This window comes from Heterodontus francisci, chromosome 5, assembly GCF_036365525.1.
Source record: "Heterodontus francisci isolate sHetFra1 chromosome 5, sHetFra1.hap1, whole genome shotgun sequence".
NCBI classification, from domain to species: Eukaryota; Metazoa; Chordata; class Chondrichthyes; order Heterodontiformes; family Heterodontidae; genus Heterodontus; species Heterodontus francisci.
In genome coordinates this window covers 188,920,486-188,943,589 of record NC_090375.1, presented here as the reverse complement: position 1 = coordinate 188,943,589, position 23,104 = coordinate 188,920,486, and positions in this window count along the sequence as shown.

Genomic DNA, 23,104 nt, shown 5'->3' with positions numbered 1-23,104 from the left:
ACGTTATGCTATCCTAACATGTTGCAATAAATTCTCTTACTTTGTTGCAGGAGGTTGAGTAGCAATGGATTGTGGACACAAGAATCACAACAATGTTTGTAGAACAATGTTTTACCAGTAGGTGTTGTAACATCACAAATTACATCATGCATCTTTATAAATATAAGATAGTCACTAATAAATCCAATGGGGAACTCAAGAGAAGCTCCTTTACACAGAGAATGGTTAGAATGTGGAACATGCTACCACATGGAGTGGTTGAGGTGAATAGCATTGATGCATTTAAGGGAAGCTAGATAAGTATGTGAGGGAGAAAGAAATAGGAGATTATCCTGATTGGTAGAAATGAAGAGGAGTGGGAGGAGGCCGTGTAGAGCATGAACTGGCATAGACCAGTTAGGCCGAATGGCCTGTTTCTGTGCTATGTATTCAATGTAATTCAATGTAAATAGTTCTTCATTGAATCAGTATAGAACACCTAAAAAGAACTTTGAATCTTTCTGATTCTGACCCGTTCTTGTGAAAGGTCATAGACCTGAAATGTTTCCTCTGTTTCTCTCTCCACAAATGCTGCCTGACCTGCTGAGTATTTCCAGCATTTTATGTTTTTATTTAAACTATCTTTCCGACTAAATCCTTACTTATTTCTATTTCTGTTTAAAAGATATAGGTTCAATAGTTAATAAGGCGAGGGAGCACGAATGTTGGTTGCACTTAGTTGCTGCCTTATGGAGCACTGGTCTGGTCTTGAGCTCAGCGGTCTGGGCTGTGAAGGAGGAAAGCTGCATGCCAAATCAGCACATGCTGCTCTCACACACCTCTATGTAGCTGATTGATAGCTGTCAATGTGAACAGTGCTGCTAAGCACTAATCTGATCAGCGTACAAGATGCAGAAGGAACTCAAGAAGAGAAGAAAACCATATTTTACCCACAAGATCATCTTAATTCACCTCTCTAGAGGGATGCAAATGCTCTCCCACCCCCTCCTCACTCTCCATTGTACCAACCAATTGTTTCTTCGATGATCCCAGGATTTTTGCTTTCACTACTCAATCTAAAAAATTTATTCTACACATTGATCACTCTGTGAGGGTAAATTAAACTTTGGCCAATGGTATATAATGGTCAGCTGATTATAGTGCACAATGGTCAGATAATTAAAGCATCGATAATGGATGGTCAATTATGGTGTAAAACGGCCGGCAATTTTCTATATCACTTATTTTACATTGCAGAGTTAAAATGACCCCATTTGTGTGTTTAAGAAAAATTCCTGACCTCAGTCCTAAAATTTAACTTTTACGTGAACACATCTCCTAGTTCTGTTTCTGCAGTTTAATTTAGAACAGGGTTGTCCAACCTTTTCGTGTGGGGGGCCACATTACAATTTTGCCTTTCATAGGGGACCAGTGAGACAATTTTGGAAAGGTTAAAAATTTATCCTACCATTAATCAAAACAACAAACAATGTGCATTTTTGTGAAGAGGTTTGAAATGAGAAGATTAATTTATTAACTTATTTTCTCATCACTATGCTGGACATTGATTTAGTGAGATACCTGGCATGTTTTTGCTTGCGCAAATTGTCAATGGTTGCCCGCACACTTGTAGTGATGCAAAGTATTCTGGATAGATGCCATTCTGTCAAGAGTAATCTTGATCACTCTCTCTCCCTCTCCCTCTCTCTCCCTGTGTCTCCCCTTTCTGTGTTCCACCTTCTCTGTGTTGTTCCCACCCCCTCTGTGTCATCCTTGCTCTCTGTGCCCCCTCTCTTAGACCCCCCTCCTTCTCTCTCTGTCCCCTCCTTCTCTCTTTGTCCCTCTCTCTCTCTGCCCCCCTCTCTCTGCCCCCTCTTTCTGTTCCCTCTCTGTGTCTCTATCTCTGTCTCCCCCCTTCCCCCTTTTCTCTTCCCCACCTCTCTCTCTGTCTCTGTTTCCCCTGTCTCTCTGTTACACCCCCTCTCTCCCTGTCTGCCCCCTCTCTCTCTCTCTCCCTCTGTTCCCCCTCCCTCTCCCTCCCTCTCTCTCTCTGATAGTTGCAGGGTGCGGGAGCGCTCAGCACAGCAGCTTTTTGGTTGGTCAGTTTATTTTAAACATCGCGCTGAGTTTCACAGCTGACAGGTGCTGGGAAGGGAAACAGCAGTGTAAGAACTTTGGACAGATTTAAGGTTTTCCGGCGACATGCTAGGAAACCCTCATCCCAGTCCTAAACGGCTGACTCCTTAACCTGAGACTAAACCCCTTAGTTCTATACTCTGTAGCCAGGGGATGCAACCTTTCAGTATCTACACTGTCAATTCCTCTAAGAATTTTCTCAGTTTTAATGAGATCACCTAAAGTCCAGGGACTACAGGCCTAGTCTAGTCAATCTCTACTCGTAGATAATAAAATGCAAAATGAATGAAGCTTAGTGCAAAATTCCCAGCTGCAATTATTTAATAAATGGGTGTTCTTTGTTTTTGACTTTGCTTGCATTGAGGTTCCACCATTGGTGCATCGTATGTCATATGTAGAGATGCGACATCAGAGTATTAATGGCCAACAAAAACAGCAACAAGAACTTGCATTTATATAGCACCTTTAATGTAGTAAAACGTCACAGGAGTGTTATCACACAATATTTGACACCGAGCCACATGAAGGTAATGCAGGTAATGGAGCCAGCTGCATGGCTGCTCCTGCTCCTATTTCTTATGTTATTCTTCTGTGTCATTGATAGCACCAGTAAAATCTGTGATGTTTTTTCAGCGAGAAACTGGGTGATCTTACCCAGAACAATAAAATACCTAATTGACAACCCAGCAGAAGAAAATGGATTCAGAAAGTGCTAAACGAAGGAAGGAAAAGCAGACGTCAAATGTACTTCATGAATGGCATAAATAACTAAGAATGAAGCTGAAGCATTCCTCCAAACTTTAAAAGATTTGAGGCTAAAAATTTTCAAATCAACGCGGAGCAACAATTAACAAATCCAATAGGATGTTGAGTGCAGTGACAAAATGGTTGAGTGCGAGTCAGGGGATGCAATGGTCAAACTCTGTACTGCTCAGGCCTGACCGCAATTCAATAGTATATCCAGTCCTGGATAACATTGAAATGAAGGAGATATTCAAGTGCTGGAGATAGAGCAGATGTCAGTACCTGCCAGCTGTGAAACTGGCAGCATGAATTTTTTTAAAATAGCTGCTCTGTAGGAAGAAGGCAATGCAAAATTTCTTATCTCTGAAATACATCCGTGGGCCGGATCCTGGCTTGCGGGCCATACCTTAGACAACCCTGATTTAGAATCAGAAAATCGGGTTACAGCACAGAATGAGGTCATTCAGCCCATCATGTCCATGCCAGCTCTCTGCAAGTACTACTCAGCTAATCCCACTCCCCTTCCTTTTCCCCGTAGCCCTGCAAATTTTGTTCTCTTCAGATAATTGCCCAATTTCCTTTTGAAGGCCGAGATTGAATCTGCCTCCACAACACTCACAGGCAGTGTATTCCAGATGGTAACCACTCGTAGTGTAAGACATTTTTCCTCATGTCTTCATTGCTTCTTAGATCGGTGTTCTCTGGGTTCTCGACCCTTCCGTCAATGGGATGATTTTCCCTGTCTACTCTATCCGGACCCCTCATTATTCTGAGCACCTCTATCAAATCTCCTAACAACCTTCTCTTCTCGAAAAAGAACAACCCCATCTTCTCCAAATGTCCACATAATAGAAGTCTCTCATTCCTGGAACCATTCTCGTGAATCTTTTCTGCCCCCTCTCCAATGCCCTCACATCCTTCCTAAAGTGTGGTGTCCAGAATTGGACACAGTTCTCCAGCTGAGGCTGAACTAATGTTTTATAAAGTGTTACAAGAGAGGTGGGAAGTGGTGTGGCTGGTTTCCACTGGTCACCTCCCAACTAACCACAGGTCGTGTTTTATTTTAAATTAGTATTTTGTGGTCAAAATAAAGTGATAGGTTTTCTTGTGAGTTTAAAACAGAAGGTTAAATACTTATTAAACAATAATCACCAAAATGTTCACAACACCACCAACGCATGCAGGCACTCTCTCATGCAAACCCAAGAAAAGATAGATAGAAGGTAAAGGGTAAGAGGCATTAAGAGTTCAAGGTATAAAAGTCTGTTGTTTTCAGGAAAAACCTGTGGGATCCTCTTTGAAGGTAAATTTTAAAGTTGCAGGCCTGTCAGCTGATTGTCTTGCCCTTGCTGGGTCGCTGAAGTCTCCTGCCAGTCAACACTTCAGTTCGAAGAAGGTGTTGGCATATTTTAAGTTCAATTTTCACAGGTAAGTCTTAGATTACAGGACTCAATTCAAAACTTGCTCTCATTTGAGGTTAGAGATCATCCCTTTAGGAACCAGACATTTGGGCTCACTCTGAAATATGAGCAGTGATAAAATGCTGTCAAAGCCTGCGATCATTGGTCTTTTAAGAAAATTCTAAACTCCTTATTTTCTAATGCATAAGCTAACTTTAGGTTGCAGTATTAATTGGATGTCTGGCTGTCATAATGCATTTCATTTGAATCAACATTTTCTGAGTAATAGGGATATTATCTTTCTAAAAGAAGAGGGCAAACGTGCTTGGCTCTCCCACCAGACTCCAGACATTAACTCTAACTAGAGTCTGGCCAAGACCAGGATACGCTAGGCCTCAACCTCATTGTTCAGCCTTGTCAGTTTGAGAAGCTCTTCCCGCTCTTCACAAAGCCAACAATTTCGAAAGGGATGGGAATTCCTTGAACTGGGATTCCCCACATCCCCACCCCATAAAGTGATCTGGCATAAGACTGGTTCTTGCAAGTCAGATATGTCATGCTGGCCTTTAGAAGGGATTCATTTATGGGAGCGACTGATGCCTGTGAACCTGAGAAGATATACAGCAGCCCTGAATTCATAGAAATCACTGTATAATTTTGGATTCTCATAGAAGTCTAATTTTCTAGCTTAAGGGTCATCCCATTCCCATAAAAACACTGTTGCCGTTATTTTAGTACTGTACGTAACCCATTTAAAATAAGCAGACTGACAGCAATCTTAAAGTTGTGTCAGCCATGACTCAGCAGGTAGCACTTTCATCTCTGAATCTGAAGGTTGCAGTTTCAAGTCCTGCTCCAGCAGCTTGAGCACACAATCAAGACTGATGCACCTAATGCACTACCCTGCTGTCTTTTACCTCAGCCATTAAACCAAGGGCCCATCTGCCCTCTCAGGTGGACATAAAAGATCCCATGGCACTATTTCGCAGAAGAGCGGGGGAGTCATTCCTGGTATCCTGGCCAATATTTATCCCTCAACCGACATCACTAAATCAGATTATCTGGTCATTATCCCATTGCTGCTCACGGGAGCATGCTGTGCCCAACTTGGCTATCACATTGCCTACATTCCAACAATGATTACACTTCAAAAGCATTTCATTGACTGTAAAGCACTTAGGGATGCCTTGAAAGGTGCTAAATAAATGTCTTTCATTTTTTTCCTTGAAGCAGTACAAAGAGGAACTTGATGGTCATCATAATATTGTGCACATCAGAAAGTAAACCCCAAAACCTTTGTACCTTGTGCCATAATTTGATGAAAAACAAGTTTCAGGCTTCTACTTACCTTACAGTACCATTAACAGGCTGGCTGCAGGCGTTAAGTTCCCGATCACGATCCATCCTGACTGTGCTCATTTGTCCTTATGCAGAGAAATTAGTATCTGAGCTCCATTCAGATGAATATGCAACTGCCCTCTGTTCTGACCAGGTGAGAAGGGGTCTGGGGGTTTCCTCTCAGACTTTGCCTGGTTTAACCGTAACAGGGTTTAATTTTAAAACACCATGTTTTTAGCTCCCCCTCAGTGAATCATTTTGTTCACTGCCTTCCAATTGTAAAGCAAAGAAATCAGGCAGGTTTTCTTAGATTTAAATAAAAAAGGTGGAAGTTTATTAATCTTAAACTCTAATTCGGTTAACAACTACAAATATGCGACATGACCATGCTAGCATGCGTACGCGATAAACACACAAGCAGATAGAGACAGGAAAAGTAGAAGGAATAAAGGGGAAAAGTTTGAGGCAATATCTGGTAGTTACAGTCCTTTAAGTTTGATGTTGAGTCTTTGGTTGCTGTTAAGTCTTGCTGTTCGTTGGAGCCCGGTGCATGTTTTAACTTGTTTTGATGTAGGAGTCTTTTCTCTGTTGAGGTTTACGTGTCTTCAGTGGGTCCGGAGGCTTGTGAGAAAATGAGAGAGAGAGAGAGCCAGCCAGGAGAGAGACTGTCTTGTTCCAGGGTCAGTTGCACTCTGCAATCTGAATTCAAACTTTCCTGTGGGCACAATTCAAACCTTCAAGTTGGCCAGCAGGTTAGTCATGTGACTAAGTTTTTTCAACAAACTTGCCTGCATCTTTTGTTGATTCCAAAGTTCTCAGTGGGGGTGGGGGGATGGTGGTGGTTGGTGTGGTGCTGTCTCTTACACTGACAAGATGTGCATCACCATTACCTGGACCAATCTCGGTTAATTGAAACCTGTAAATTAGGGATTGGCATCAGCTGTCCTATTTTTTTGCAGGTGTCCTTGTTTTCAAAATGGTTATTGTATCAACTGTCAAAATGTTCTGTAGAATGGGGACTTCTTTACCCAACATTCATAGCAGCAGAGAAATTCCTCTATCCCTGGGTTTGAGAAGTTGGAAGTATTCAATCCCAGAAAGAGCACAGTTTCTCTGCCACTATGGATGCTGCATTAAGAGCTCCATGATTCCACAAAAGTTTCTTCATTCACAAAACCCGCTACTGCCTTGTACTGACCTGCATGCCCCATGTTTTATGTTGTAAAAAGCCTTGGTGCATTGAAGGCCATCTGCAGTTCAGAATTTGAGTGTGCCCGTGGTTTAAAAGTGCACATTTTACCATCTGACTTACTTAGGTCACTCAATAAGTGTCCGTTTTTTGTAGGTTTTTTGGAGGAGTTACAGATTATACAGGTTTCACTGAAGTTGGGTGCAATTTACATCATGGTGTAATATGCAAATATACTGAAAATAGTCTTCCAAACTATGTTTCCATGACGATCCATCCATAGCTTTGATTTTCCTAACAGTATTAAACTGAGTTTAGGTCCCAGACCCAAAGCTCTAGAATTCCCTCCCTCACCTTTTTCACCTCTCTCTCCTTCTTGAAGACACTTCTTAAAATCTACCTCTTTGACCAAGCTTTTGGATATCTGACCTTATCTCCTTATGTGGCTCGGTGTCAAATTTTGTCAACTAACGCTCCTGTGAAACACCTTCGGATGGTTGACTACATTAAAGATGCTATATAAATGAAAGTTGTTGAGTCCTCACTGGCTTGGCAGTTTCTTCCTTATCCAAATTTCATATTCAAGGCCTGATCTTGTACTTTAGAATGGGCCTGAACCAAATTCCAGATCTTGATCAGTCCAAGCACTGCTTCAAGCAGCAACCAGAGCAGAACGGAAATAAACAGCAAATCTTTTGAAATGATAACGGCAAATTTTCTACTTTAACATACGTTTATATATTTTAAATAGATCCTGATTTTTGCACAGCCTTCTTCTTTTGGCGAGTGATATTGATTCTAAATAAAAATATCGACTGGAAATGGAGTGAAGCTCAGATATCTCTTTTTGCAATCAATTCGTGGGATATAAAGGACCTTGTTGCATAAAAGGAAAAAAAACCATTAAAAGCTTTCGCTGAAAGGATGAATGAGCACTTGAGAAGGACTTCTCTGGAATCACAAAGAGGTATCTATGAACAATTTGGTTGAAAAGATAAGTTGCCTCCAGTGGCCCTATTGGCTCGATGGATAAGCATTTAAATATACCTGTGTTGTTCTACCTGTTAGTAATTAAGGCCCTGTTATTTGTCAATAAATATGTTCAGTTACTGTCCATGCAGGAATGCATCATTTTCCAATAAGCAGCAACTCTTGCATCTGGTAATAAATTAAGATGCCCAGACAGCAGTGAACAGTAATAATTGTAGTTCAATGCCTTAGAAAATAAGAAATAAGCCGTTTGATCCTAATGAGACACCAGGCAGGTGATCATTTAAATTAAAACATTTTTACACAACGACAGTTTGCATTTATATAGTGCTTTTCAGACAGCAAACTGTCCCAAAGTGCTTTGGGTTGGCATCCTTCCATCTACAAAAGATGATGGGCACACGGCAAACACTCCATTTAAGTGGGGTGTCTTCTCTTGGTGTATCTTTGCTGATGGCTGTGAAGACCAATCCTTGAGAGGCTGGTTCTGCCACAAGTTCTGCACGTGAAGCTGCCAATTGATGCGGTGATTTGTTGTTTTTGACTTTGGCACCTTTCGCCAAGCTGGGTAGCAACTGGTCATCATGGTATTGCACACCAGTCCAGAGGCTGTGTTGCTATTTCCCTCTTTTGCCAGCTAGTGACTCCCAAGTGCGATAGTCAACATTTAAGGCCTTCATGTCACGCTGGCAAGCATCCTAGAAGTGGAGCTTTGGGCGCCCCACTGGTCGTCTGGCCCTGGCTACCTGACCATACAGAAGGTCCTTGGGTATGCGACCATCTTCCATCCTGCGGACATGTCTGATCCACTGAAGCCACCTCAGTTTGATTAGTGCCAACACACTTGGGAGCTCTGCCTTTGAGAGGACTGCTACATTTGTGATTTTGTCCTGCCAGGATGTACCCATAATGTGCCACAATCAGTGAAGTTGGAAATTATTTAGCTTCTTTTCCTGGTCGCTGTGTTTCACAGCCATACTGCAAGGTGCTGAGAACACAGGCCTTATAAACCATCAGCTTGGTCCTAAGGGTCAGCTTGGTGTTATCCCATGAGCGCTTTGCAAGTCAGCCAAAGGTGGTAGCTGCTTTCCCTATGTGTATATCGAGCTCTGCATCAAGGGATAGATTGTCTGTCATGGTGGACCCAAGATAGCAGAATTTGCTAACCGCTTCCAGTGTGATGTTATTTAGTGTGATCGGGGCGGAGATGGAACACCTTGTCCATGACCATAGTTTTCTTGACACTTATAGTCAAGGACAATAGGTTACAGGCATGGAAAAGACAGTTCATGAGTCTTTGTAGCTGAGTTTCTGTGTGAACAACTAGCGCAGCATCATTAGCGTAGAGGAGTTCTCTGATCAGGACGTGACGCATTTGTGTCTTCGTTTTTAGCCTTGATAGATTGTAGAACTTGCCGTCTGACCTAGTGTGCAAGTAGATTCCTTCCATATCTGCAGAGAAGGTGAAGGTCAGGAGCATGGAGACAAAGATGCCTAACAAAGTGGGGGCTAGGACACACCCCCTGTTTCACTCCATTTTTCACTCCGAAACTGTCAGAAGTGGAGCTTTGAAATTGTACAGTGCAATGCATGATGTCATGAAAGGAGCAGATGAGATTGAGGGGCTTCAGTGGACAGCCAATTTTTTTCTAAAATCTTGTAGAGCCCTGCTCTGCTGATGGTGTTGAATGCCTCATTGAGATCTGCAAAAATATAGTAAAGGGGTATACTCTGTTCTTTACACTTCTCTTGTAGCTGACATATGGAGAAGATCATACCCACAGTAGATTTGCCAGCATGGCCATTGCCAAAGTGCTTTAGAAGAGTTATTATCAAACTAAACTTGACACTGAGCCACATAAGGAGATATTAGGACAGCTAACAAAAAGTTTGGTCCAGGTGGTAAGTTTTAAGGAGCATCTGAAAAGAAGAGAGCGATGGAGAGGCAGAAAGGTTTAAGAAGGGAATTCCAGAACTTAGGGCCTTAGCAGCTGAAGGCACGTCCTCCAATGATGGAGCAAAGAAAATTGGGGATGTACAAGAGGCCAGAACTGGAGGTGGGCAGAGAGCTCGGAGGGTTGGAGGGCTGGAGGAGGCCACCATTCAAGAAGATGATGGCTGATCTTCTACCTCAATTCTAACTCCCCAATCTATCCCCATATTCCTTTATTCTCTTAGTGTCCAAAAATGTATTGATCTCAGTCTTGAACATATTCAACGACTGAGCATCCACAGCCCTCTGGAGTAGAGAATTCCAAAGATTTGCAACCCTCTGAGTGAAGGGTAATGAAGTTTACATGACACCAAGGAGAATTATCCTTTTTTTTGCCTGTTAATGTCAAAATTATAAATGGAGAGATAACCACATCCAAAAGAATTGAGAACTTAATGAAGACTTCATTCTGATATCATCATTTCTAGTTATTTTATTGTGATTTTACAATGTATTTTGCTTGCTTTTTTATGAGCTTTTTAAAAAAGGATCTTCACTTCTCCTTGGGTCTTCTCAAATGAGACACGATGCACCATGAGATCAGACAGGCAGCTTGCTTCCAACGACATTCCTGAGCTGTCTATTGGGGAGGTGGATTTTGTCCTGTTACCTATTACAACTGAAACTCACTGCATGAGGAATCACTGGAATGTACGTCTATCTGGACAGCACAGTTGCCGATGCACCTTCATTTCTAGTTATTTTAACTGACAAATTGTGAGGGCTAACATGATTGATAATGTTGCTTTTAACAGAAAAGCAATGTTTCTCACTCCACAAAAGCAGCAAATCATTTATATTTCATAATGATAGGTAAAAAGTTTATTATATCTTTCCTATCGATGGTATATTTGAAACTTTCCCCATCCTTGTTTACAAATCCCTCCATGGCCTCGCCCCTCCCGATCTTTGTAATCTCCTCCAGGACAACAAGCCCCAAAGATCTCTGAGCTCATCTAATTCTGGCCTCTTGCACATCCCTGATTTCCTTCACCCCACCATTGGCGGCCTTCAGCTGGCAGGATCCTGAGCTCTGGAATTCCCCCTAAACCTCTCTGCCTCTCTACCTCCTATCTACCAGAGATAGTGGATGCACTGGCTATGATTTTCAGCATTCCTTAGATTCAGGAATGGCCCCGTCAGATTGGAAGTGGGCAAATGTTACACCACTTTTCAAGAAAGGAGGTAGAGAGAAAACAAAGAAATACATGCCTGTTAGCCTAACATCAGTCATTGAGAAGATGCTGGAAACTATTATTAAAGAAGTCTTAACATTGCACTTGGAAAAGCATAGCATGATTAGAAGAAGTCAGCGTGGTTTTACTAAAGAGATGTCCTGTTTGACAAATTTATTAGAGTTTTTTGAGGATGTAACTAGTAGGGTAGATAAAGGGGAACCAGTAGATGTAGTATACCTGGATTAAAGGCCTGCTCGAAACCTGACCCGAACCCATCAGAACCACATTCGACCTGAGCCCGACCCGACTCGAGCCCTTTGATTTTTTCCTGCACCCGACCTGACCCGACCCGACCCGACCCGACCACTGGAATGAAGTTGGTTATATTAAAGAGGTTGTGCTCTACCTTGGATGGAATCGCTCACTGCAGACTAGTGCAGAGTCCGGATGCACGTTTCCTGCCTTGATGTCCTGGCTGTCACTGTGTCCGACCCGGCCCGACCCGACCTGAGCCCGAATGCCAGACCCGGAAGAGCGACCCGACCCAACCCGACCCAAACCCAACACATGTCATCAGGCCCAGTTGGCTTGCCATGCTCTAACCTGGAATTTCAATAAGGTGCCACATAAAAGATTAATAGGCAAGATAAAGGCTCATGGTGTTGTGAGTAATATATTAGCATGGATAGAGGATTGGTTGACAGACAGGAAACAGAGAGTGGGTATAAATGGGGCAATTTCAAGTTGGCAGGCAGTGAATAGTAGGATGCTGCAAGGATCAGTGCTGGGGCCTCAGCTATTTACACTCTATATTAATGACTTGGATGAAGAGACAGAGAGTAATGTATCTACGTTTGCTGATGATACAAAGCTTGGTGGAAAGGTAAGCTGCGAGGAAGACATAGAGAGGCTGCAAAGAGATATAGACAGGTTAAGTGAGTGGACAACAAGATGGCAAATGGAGTATAATGTAGGGAAGTGTGAAGTTGCTCACTTAGATCATAAAAATAGAAAAGCAGAATATTTTTTAAAAGGTGTGAAACTGCTAAGTGTTGATGTTCAGAGAGACTTGGGGGTACTCGTACAAGGAACGCATAGAGTTAACGTGCAGGTGCAGTGGGCTATTAGGAAGGCAAATGACACATTGGCCTTTATTGCAAGGGGATTGGAGTACAGGAATAAAGAATGCGTACTAAAATTGTACAGGGCTTTGGTGAGCGCACACCTGGAAGACTTTGTGCAGTTTTGGTCTCCACATTTAAGAAAGGATATACTTGCACTGGAGGCAGTGCAGCTAAGAGTTACTAGACTGGTCCCTGGGATGAGGGGGCTATCCTATGATGAGAGGCTGAGTAAACTGGGCCTATATTCTCTGGAGTTTAGAAGAATGAGAGATGATCTAGTTGAGACATACAAGATTCTGAAAGGGCTTGATAGGGCAGAAACTGAGAGGGAATCTAGAACATGGGGACACAGTCTCAGGATAAGGGGCCAATCATTCAGGACTGAGATGAGGAGAAATTACTTCACTCAAAGGGTTGTGAATCTTTGGAATTCTCTACCCCAGAGGGTTGTGGATGCTCCATCATTGAATACACTTAAGGCTGGGATAGATAGATTTTTGGTCTTGCAGGGAATCAAGGGATATGGGGAACGGGCGGGAAAGTGGAATTGAAACCCAAGATAGTATTGAATGGTGCAGCAGGCTCGATGGGCCATATGGTCTATTTCTGCTCCTATTTCTTGTGTTCTTGTGTTCTTTCTTCCTTTAAGATGCTTCTTAAATGCTCCCTCTTTATAGGTCACCTGTCCTAATATGTCTTTATCTGGTTCGGTGTCAAATTCTGTCTGATAACACTCTGGTGACACTTGAGGCATTCTTGCTACATTAAAGGTGTTATACAAATACACATTGTTGAATATAGAGTAGAATCATTATGGAATTGTTTCAGCTGAGCAGATGCAAAAACATTCACTATATATTAAGCATTAAACTCTTACGAGTTAAAGTAACACTCAAGCTATGGTGATGCAGGGATCTAACTTGGTTGAAGATTTTGCATTCATTGGCATCTTCTGATTTATTCCTATGGAAGGAATTGAACGGTCGCTCAGCATCTTTGTGTTTGGTTTTGTTCAGCTAAGCAAAACTTTTACTGCTAGAAACTATTAGTGGCCATCCTGGTCTTCCCTTTCTCCTTCAACACTGTTCCCCTGCAGATTCTTTTGGCAATCCTTTTCTGGGAACATCCCTCTGTCTCTTAGAACTTTTTAGAACTACTGTGTAGCTGCAATCTTTATCCATATCTTGTTTTTTTAGGGCCTAAATTATCTTAGCTGTCCCATCAGACTCACAGGAACATAATGAGTAGGAGCTGGAGAAGGGTATAGGACCTGCTCTGCCATTCAATCAACTCATGGCTGGGTTTGACCCCAACACCCATATCCCTTGAATCCCCTACAATTCAAAAATCTGAAGGAATCAGTCAGAAAGAGACCTGGAACCAAATCCATGGGGGAAATTTTGCTTGGCCATTTTAAAGAGCTAAAATTCCTTTTGTTCCTTATGAAACTAGCTGTCATGCTGGGCCCCCACCTGCCAAGAATGAGGCACATTAATTTTGTCATGAACATTGATTTTAAGCTGTTACTGGAGTGAAGAAAGGACTTGTTAAACAGATCAGCAGTGGCTGGAAAATACATTTGCATATTAACAGACAGTGTTTGGAAGGACAAAGCAGCCATTCCCTGACACAATCAACCCACAATAAACCTTGATCACCAGACTTGGAAGGTGGGGGAGCAGGTTGACTGCTAAGATGGCTGAATACACAAACGGACATGGTCAAGCCAGCAAGTCACATGACTAACCTGCTGGGCAACCTGAGTTTTTTGAATTTGTACAAACAGTTTGGGCAGAAAGCAGAATGCTCCTGGACTGAGAAGATCTCTCTCCTGTCTGCTCCCATCTCTTTCTCACAAGCCTCTGAATCCACTGAAGACACATGAACCCCAAGAGAGAAAAGTCTCCTACAGCGAACAAGGTTTAAGAAGAATACTGGGCCCCAATGAAAAGCAAGATCTACCTACAATCAAGGACTTTACAGTGAGCTCGAAGAACCATAACAACAACTCTTCAGATATTGCATCAGACATTTCCGCTTTATTTTTCTTCTGCTCTTTTCTGTCTCTATTTGCATGTGTTTATCGCGTATGCATGCTAGCGTGGGGCGCGGCATGTACCTGTCCGCGTTAACCAAATCAGAGTTTAAGTTTAATAAATTTCAACTTTTCTTCTTTAAACCTGTTTATGCTGGTTTCTTTGCCTTATGATTGGAAAGTAGTGAACAAGGATTCACCAAGGGGGAGCTAAAAATATGATGTGTTTAAAATAAAACCCTGTTACAGTAAGACCAGGTGAAGGTTGAAAGGGAACCCTAGACCTCTTTCTCACCTGGTCGTAACAAAAGACATATTGAGTTGGTCAGGGGTTGTGTTGGCTGTGAGTGACTACTCCCTACAGTGGGAATTACCACTTCTCTGGCATGACAGGCACTTGACGTTAGATTAGAGGCTGGTACATTGAGTCAGATGAGGCATACCAATCTCCAGAAGGGCGCAAGCGGGCCCTACCAAAGATGTCCTGGTCTGGTAAATAGCCTGGACCCCTGAAATCAGGTTTTAAAATCAAGTTTGAGCAGTGCTTTCCTTACACCGAGTGCACGCAATGGGTCTCCAAGGGAGAGGAACCTGGTCAGCTTCCAGATAGCTGCCAGATGCTGACAGGCAAGTGGTTGAGATGCACTTGCCTGCTGAGTCCATGCAACTAAGGTGCCTTCCCCGTGAGCTCCTGTGACCTAAGCACTGGAAAGCACAATCCCTCGGCCTGCCTGTACTTGCCCAAATCTCAGCCCCTGACCTGTCAGCCCCAGATGTTCATGTTGATACATGTCAGGTACATTTTCCTAGCTTCCAAAGAATATTCCTTACGTTTTTTGATTTACCTTACAATCTTTCCGTCATTTTATTCCCCCTATCTGTGTGGGTTACATAACAACTGGAACCAAGAGGGGAAAGTGAACAGACAATTCCATGGGTTCTTGGGCCATTCTCAATCTACAAGAGCTGTGTATCAGCCAGTGATTGACTCTCCTTCTGAACAGAAACTCAGTCATGTGAAAGAAAGACTTGCATTTATATAGCACCTTTCACAGCCACCCGATATCTCAAAGTATTTTACAACAACTGAAGTACTTTTTGAAGTGTAATCACTGTTGTAATGTAGGAAATGTGCACAGCAAGCTCCCACAAATAGCAATGTGATAATAACCAGATAATCTGTTTTTGTGAAGTTAGTGGAGGGACAAATATTGGCCAGGACACCAGGGAGAACTCCCCTGCTCTTCTTCCAAATAGTGCCAATGGAATCTTTTACATCCACCCGAGCAGGCAGATGGGATCTCAGTTTAATGAGTCATCTGAAAGATGGCACCTCCGACAGTGCAGCACTCCCTCAGTACTGCACTGGAGTGTCAGCCTTGATTTTTGTGCTCAAGCCCTGGAGTGGGTCTTGAACCTTGTGACTCAGATGCAAGAGCGCTACCAACTGATCCGCATTCTCTTATTCTCTAGAAATTATACCTTTTGTTGCATTTAAGTTAAATCTCTTCTCTCTCTCTCTGCCTTCTCCCATTCTTATTTTCTAACCTATTTACTTCTGTTACCTGTGGAGAGAGAAGCAGAGTTAACGTTTCAGGTCAGTGACCCTTCATCAGTTCTGATGAGGGGTCACTGACCTGAAACGTTAACTCTGCTTCTCTCTCCACAGATGCTGCCAGACCTGCTGAGTATTTCCAGCATTTCTTGTTTTTATTTCAGATTTCCAGCATCTGCAGTATTTTGCTTTTACTTCTGTTACGTACTCTTTGATAATGTATATGCATTTACAGGTAAAAGTCAATAAAACAAAAAGGATCAAAAAAACCCCCTGCAGTTTTTAATGTGCTTTATTCAGAACAGGAAGTGATGCATTTTAACTTCCTGAGCACATCTCCAGGGGTGAATGTTTAACTTGACATTGAGCTGATTGCTGATAACCCAAGTGAGCTAAGAGCAGGTACATTAGCAGCACTGGTTTGTTCACATTGGCCACTGATGAAGTAAAGTATTGGTGATGTTGCTGATATCTTTTTGGTTTGTCTACCATTCTAATCAGGATGGATCGCCCTTAAAAATCAGACATAACCACTCATGTTTAAGCTAATGGGAGGGAAAGCTGGCCAGGATTTTATCGCTAAATCTGCAGCTGCAGTTAACAGAGGGAGCTGCATGTACCGTGTGATATGTATTTTACATTTCTCAGTATAAGGCCACTGCTGGGAGATGCTGAATGTTTAATAGAGTAACTGATAGCAAGGAACATAGTGTCACCCACTAACTTGGCAAATGACAGCAATAGGGATGACCCAGGTTCCTTCGGGTTGAACTTGTGAACAGCACCAGCACAATTATTTCTGCAGTATCTTTCTGCTTATCCACTCATTATTCTGTTAAGCGATGCATTAGTGAAGTTTTGTTTTCAAAATGTATTCTTCAGATGGTCGTGCTTATAAGGTCAAGTAACATCATTAGCACAACCTCGGTATCTGAGTATCTCTCCGAGAGAACTTCACCCCTCCTCAGCAGCCTACACATTTAGCATGAAGTGATAATACATTCGGAATCAGTAGTTTAAGCTTTAATGACTGAAGCTGAGGTATTTCCTGTACTGCAGCCGACAAGCTTTTTAGTGGTCGGTTTGTGAGATTACATTACAGATTTTGGGGTATTTACAATTAATTAAATCTAGCTGTAGCACGGTAATACATGCCATACTTACCATTAACGGTGTAAGGTTTTATTTGAATAAGGTATCTTGTTTAGTTTCAGCAGCAAATTGTGTTAGTGTCCACTAACGACAGGAAAGAAAAGGCAATTCTTTAGCAGGATAATAGCTGTGGATCGATGATGATTCTACTTTCGAAGGAGTATGACAGGGGCAGGATTTGGTGGAGCGGGAGTGTTGGATGGTGTTATGGGTCTTTCTTAAACGCTAATTCTATGCCAGTCATTTTTAGCAATTCCCCTGCGCCTTGTGGCAGTGCTCTCCTGAAACTGTTATTCTCCTGGAAAAGCTTCATTGCATGCACTAAGAAAGGAGCCTTATGTTCCACTGATAAAATAAATCATAATCTTTGAGATCGAGTGTGAAAGGAAAATAAACTGTTGATTCCTGTCACATTTTCTTCACACTTTTTCTGCATTATTGTTGGTTATTTTTTGGTGGGGCAGCGGAAGCAGCCACTGCAGCTGGTGCCAATGACGTAAGCCTCATACACACAACCTACACAAGCACACTTCTTACTTATCATTTGACTGACTGGGGCTGTGAATAAAATAAAACCCTGCCACTCTAAGCTCAATCCAAGAACATTTCACATTTTTTTTTATTAATTCAAGCTTAAATTTGTCGGTTAGTCACAACAGGCTTACCTGATTTTTTTTAAACATAGATTTCATTTGATGATCACTCGCTATCTTTATTAAGCCAGCCTATTTATCTCGCTCCTGCATTTAATGTGACCTTGATCTGCAAATCATGCACTGAGCAGAAATCTATAAGTATATATAATGACAATAAAGTTCATTTAAACATGAATTACATTTTGAAGCATGAAGGCACCAGCCCACAAGCCTGCGGCAAGTACTAGGCAGGAGTTAGGAGAACTCTGCATAATATTGGGAGGGAAGATGTGCACGAATTCCATGGATTGTAATAATGCATGTGGCCTCTTACATAATTACGTAATGACTGGCTGAAGATTTATATTCCTTGGAAAGGTATAATTAGACAACCGCAAACCCATTTGACCATATCGAGATGAAGAGCTCTTCTGCTTTTTGTTTCAGCAGATGAATCAATACTCACACGTTTTTACCACTGTTGAGTGAAATTGAGGAAATGAAAATCTGATAATTTTGCTCTCTCTGCAGTCTAGACGGAGCAGAGGAGTTTTGTGTTTGACAGGAAGATCTATTTCTAGTTCCTCAAAGGCTAATGTCAATTTTTAAACTCTTGGCAAAATTGATTTTCACTTTTTTTTAAAAAGAGTGCTTTATTAGACATCTTCTTTGGCCTCCTTATCTCGAGAGACAATGGATAAGCGCCTGGAGGTGGTCAGTGGTTTGTGAAGCAGCGCCTGGAGTGGCTATAAAGGCCAATTCTAGAGTGACAGGCTCTTCCACAGGTGCTGCAGAGAAATTTGTTTGTCGGGGCTGTTACACAGTTGGCTCTCCCCTTGCACCAAAATCTGATAATTTTGCTCTCTCTGCAGTCTAGACGGAGCAGAGGAGTTTTGTGTTTGACAGGAAGATCTATTTCTAGCTCCTCAAAGGCTAATGTCAATTTTTAAACTGTTGGCAAAATTGATTTTCACTTTTTTTAAAAAGAGTGCTTTATTAGACATATTCTTCACTAAACCATGTAAAACTACAACTGTGTTCTTCAAGGCTTGTCACCTTTACATTCCAATTCATTCCACTGTTTAACAGTTGCACATTGATGTCGGGAGCATTTAATGGTGTTCGTAGAATACATTATCTTTGTATTCTGGTACTTCACACTGAGATCAGCCAGACTTGGAATTATCTAAGGGAATGAAATTTGGAAAGTTATCTTCTTAAATTAATATTTGTTATAAAGTGTGGGAAGCATAATTTCCAACTCAGGTCAGCTGAATGGTTGAGATTTGAATTATTTAAATCCACTTGACGGGGCTCTTACAGGTTGAGACAATAACTTGTCAGATCTGGACAGAGATTAAGGTGACTATTTGAAGACTTAAGACTTCATGCTATTGTTTCATGTCTGTCCACATTCTTAGTTAAAGGCACAAACCACTTATGAAATTTCTGGCCATCAGGTTTGCAAATTCAGTTTCAACTTCAAATTCTCTGGCAAGTCTGCCAGTAACGGAGTTACATTCTGATTTTAACTCTGTGCGAGTGGATGGGTTTTGAGTGGGTTAAAATCTCACAAGGAGAGTCTGATTACAAATCTGTGAAGCACCCTGGAATGTATTTTCTATATTAACAGGCACACTATATGTAAATTGCCATTGTTACAAGCACCTATTAACTGAAATTTTGTAATTTACAAAAAAAATCAGTTGAGAAAATTGAAATGTTTTGTATTTGCCCTAAGCTCTGGAATTCCCTCTCTAAACCTTAACACTTCTCTATCTCTCTCTCTCCTCCTTTAGGACGCTTAAAACCTGCCTCTTTGCCCAAACTTTTGGTCACCTGTCCTAATATCCCCCAATATATGGCTTAGCAGCACATTGTGTTTGATAATCGCTCCTGTGGAGCACCTTGGGGCATTTTTACTATGTTAAAGGTGCTATATAAATACAAGGATACAAGGGGTAGTTGTTATTTTTCAAAATGAATGAGCAGAAGATGCCTGGGATAAAGGTGCCTGTTGCAATATGCAGAGGATTTAAATAGTCACTGAAGGAAGATTAAGTAAACTATTAAATTGAGTTAAGTTGCCTAACACAAGAATTCAACGAGTTACATCGGCCTAATACTAGTAGTAACAGTGATAACCTGATGGTGCAGTGACTTTATTCTGCGCCTCTCCACTCCTCTATTTCAGGCTGATCCCGCTGTCATTATGCTCTTGACCAATGTAATTCTCTTACACAGAAGGTACAGCACAGAATCAGGCCATTCTGCCCAACTACTTCATGCTGATGTTTATGCTCCTGTTACAACCAGGTGTGGAAGGTGTCTAGGGGTCCCTCTCAGCCTTCACCTTGTCTTACCATAACAGGGTTTAATTTTAAACACACTGTGTTTTTAGCTCCCCCTTGGTGAATCCTTGGTCATTGCTTTCCAATTATAAGGCAAAGAAACCAGCATAAACAGGTTTGCTTAGATTTAAAGAACGATTGAAATTTATTAAACTTAAACTGAAACTCTAATTCGGTTGACACCTACGGATACACGATGTGCCCACACTAGCATGCATATGGAATACACACATGCAAACAGAGACAGAAAAGAGCAGAAGAAAAATAAAGTGGGAAATTTTGAGGCAATATCTGAAGAGTTTTTCTTACGGTTCTTTGAGCTCACTGTAGAGTCCTTGATTGTCGGTAGATCTTGCTTTTCATTGGGGCCCAGTATTCTTCTTACTCCTTGTTCGCTGTAGGAGACTTTTGTCTCTTGGGGTTGTTGTGTCTTCAATGGATTCAGAGGCTTGTGAGAAAGAGATGGGAGCAGACAGGAGAGATCTTCTCAGTCCAGGAGCAAAACAGACACTCTGAGTTCAAACTGTTTGTACAATTCAGGAAACCCCTGGTTGCCAGGCAGGTTAGTGATGTGACTAACTGGTCTGACCATGTCTTGGATTGTATCACCTTAGCAGTCTCTGGAATGCTCCCCTACACACAATACCTGGTGATCAAGGTCCACTGTGGGTTGATTGTGTCAGGGAATGGTCCTTTGCCCTGCCAATCACTGTCTGTTAATATGCAAATATATTTTCCAGCCACGGCTGATCTGTTTAACAAGTCCTTTCTTCACTCAGTTTGAAATCAATGTTCAGGGAACAATTACTGGGTGCCTGATTGAGGGCCGCCCCTACTTCCCCAACCACCCCTAGGACCCTAGACGCATCCCCTTCCCCCCAAACGACCACCCTTGCCTCACCAGGGTCCAACCGATTACCCCCGGCAAGGCAACCAAAACTCACCTTGGATCCCGGCTCCAAGTCATCCTCTTCGGTCAGCTGGGCTGAAGTCCCAGCAGTGGCCACCGCTCCTGGTGGCGCTGCTGGAACTAAGAGCTGGCCGGCAGCTCAATGAGGCGGGACTTCCTCCCTCAAGCGGGTGGAAGTCTCACCTCAGAACAATTAAAGCCTGGGGAGCTGTAAAATGCAAGATGGATCTCCAGGCGAAGCGGAGGTGGGTTCGCCACCGATTTTTACGTCGGTGGCCATCTCCCATCTGTCCAATGTAAAATCCAGCTCCCTGGATTCAAACTGTTGTACAATTCAAAAAACCCCAGGTTGCCAAGCAGCTTAGTCATGTGACTAACTGGTCTGACCATGTCATGGCTCTGTGTATTGTATCATCTTAGCAGTCTCTGGAATGCTCCTCTTACACACAATACCTGGTGATCAAGGTTCGTTGTGGGTTGAATGTGTTAGGGAATGGTCCTTTTCCTTCCAGTCACCGTCTGTTAATATGCAAATGTCTTTTCCAGCTACATCTGATCTGTTTCACAAGTCCTTTCCACTCAATTTAAAATCAATGTTCATGACAAAGTTAATGTGCCTCATTCTTGGTAGTTGGGGGCCTAGCATGACACGCCACACAAGAATCCTCCCAATCCTCTTCATCTCACTCTACCAGCATAACCTTCCATTATAACAAAGAACAGTACAGCACAGGAACAGGCCATTCGGCCCTCCACGCCTGCGCCGATCTTGATGCCTGCCTAAACTAAAACCTTCAGCACTTCCGGGGATCGTATCCCTCTATTCCCATCCTATTCATGTATTTGTCAAGATGCCTCTTAAACGTCACTATCATACCTGCTTCCACCACCTTCCCTGGCAGCAAGTTCCAGGCACTCACCACCCTCTGTGTAAAGAACTTGCCTCGCACATCCCCTCTAAACTTAGCCCCTCTCCCCTTAAACCTATGTCCCCTAGTAACTGACTCTTCCACCCTGGGAAAAAGCTTCTGACTATCCACTCTGTCCATGCCACTCATATCTTGTCGTCCCTCCACCTCCGCCGTTCCAGTGAAAACAATCCAAGTTTATCCAACCTCTCCTCATAGCTAATACCCTCCAGACCAGGCAACATCCTGGTAAACCTCTTCTGCACCCTCTCCAAAGCCTCCACGTCCTTCTGGTAGTGTGGCGACCAGAATTGCACGCAATATTCTAAGTGTGGCCTAACTAAAGTTCTGTACAGCTGCAGCATGACTTGCCAATTCTTATACTCTATGCCCCGAGCAATGAAGGCAAGCATGCCGAATGCCTTCTTGACTACCTTATCCACCTGCGTTGCCACTTTCAGTGACCTGTGGACCTGTATGCCCAGATCTCCCTGCCTGTCAATACTCCTAAGGGTTCTGCTATTTACTGTATACTTCCCACCTGCATTAGACCTTCCAAAATGCATTACCTCATATTTGTCCGGATTAAACTTCATCTGCCATTTCTCCGCCCAAGTCTCCAACCGATCTATATCCTGCTGTATCCTCTGACAATCCTCAACACTATCCGCAACTCCATCAACCTTTGTGTCGTCCGCAAACTTACTAATCAGACCAGCTACATTTTCCTCCAAATCATTTATATATACTACAGACAGCAAAGGTCCCAGCATTGATCCCTGCGGAACACCAGTAGTCACATCCCTCCATTCAGAAAAGCACCCTTCCACTGCTACCCTCTGTCTTCTATGACCGAGCCAGTTCTGTATCCATCTTGCCAGCTCACCTCTGATCCCGTGTGACTTCACCTTTTGTACCAGTCTGCAATGAGGGACCTTGTCAAAGGCTTTACTGAAGTCCATATAGGTAACATCCACTGCCCTTCCTTCATCAATCATTCCTTTTTCCTTCATGTGTTTAGCCAGCTTACCCTAAAATGTATCTGTGCTGCTCACCTCGATGTCTCCTTGTGGTACCGCATTCCACATTCTAGATCACTGGAACTTGCGACCTGCTCTCCACCTCTCTACCTTCAAAATCTTCCTCAGAAAGCCTATCTCCGATTGTCCATTTGACATCTTTCACTTCCGGTTTGGCATCCAGCTCTCTTCCTTGCAAATCATTCTGAGATATAAATTACTGCTACAATTTGTTTATCAAAATCCGCCATGCGTTTAATTTGTACAATGCATGCAGTGTACTGACAATCATTCTAAAAGTGCTTTGACTTCAGCAAGGGGTGTTTGTCAAATGTACAGCACTGTTGGAACTGTGGCAGTGCAGGATATAAAGGCTATAATAGATAAAAAGTTACAAATGATCGGGTTGACAAGGCCAGAAATAATCACGCACCCAATATTTACTTGGATTCTTTTTGTAACTGAACT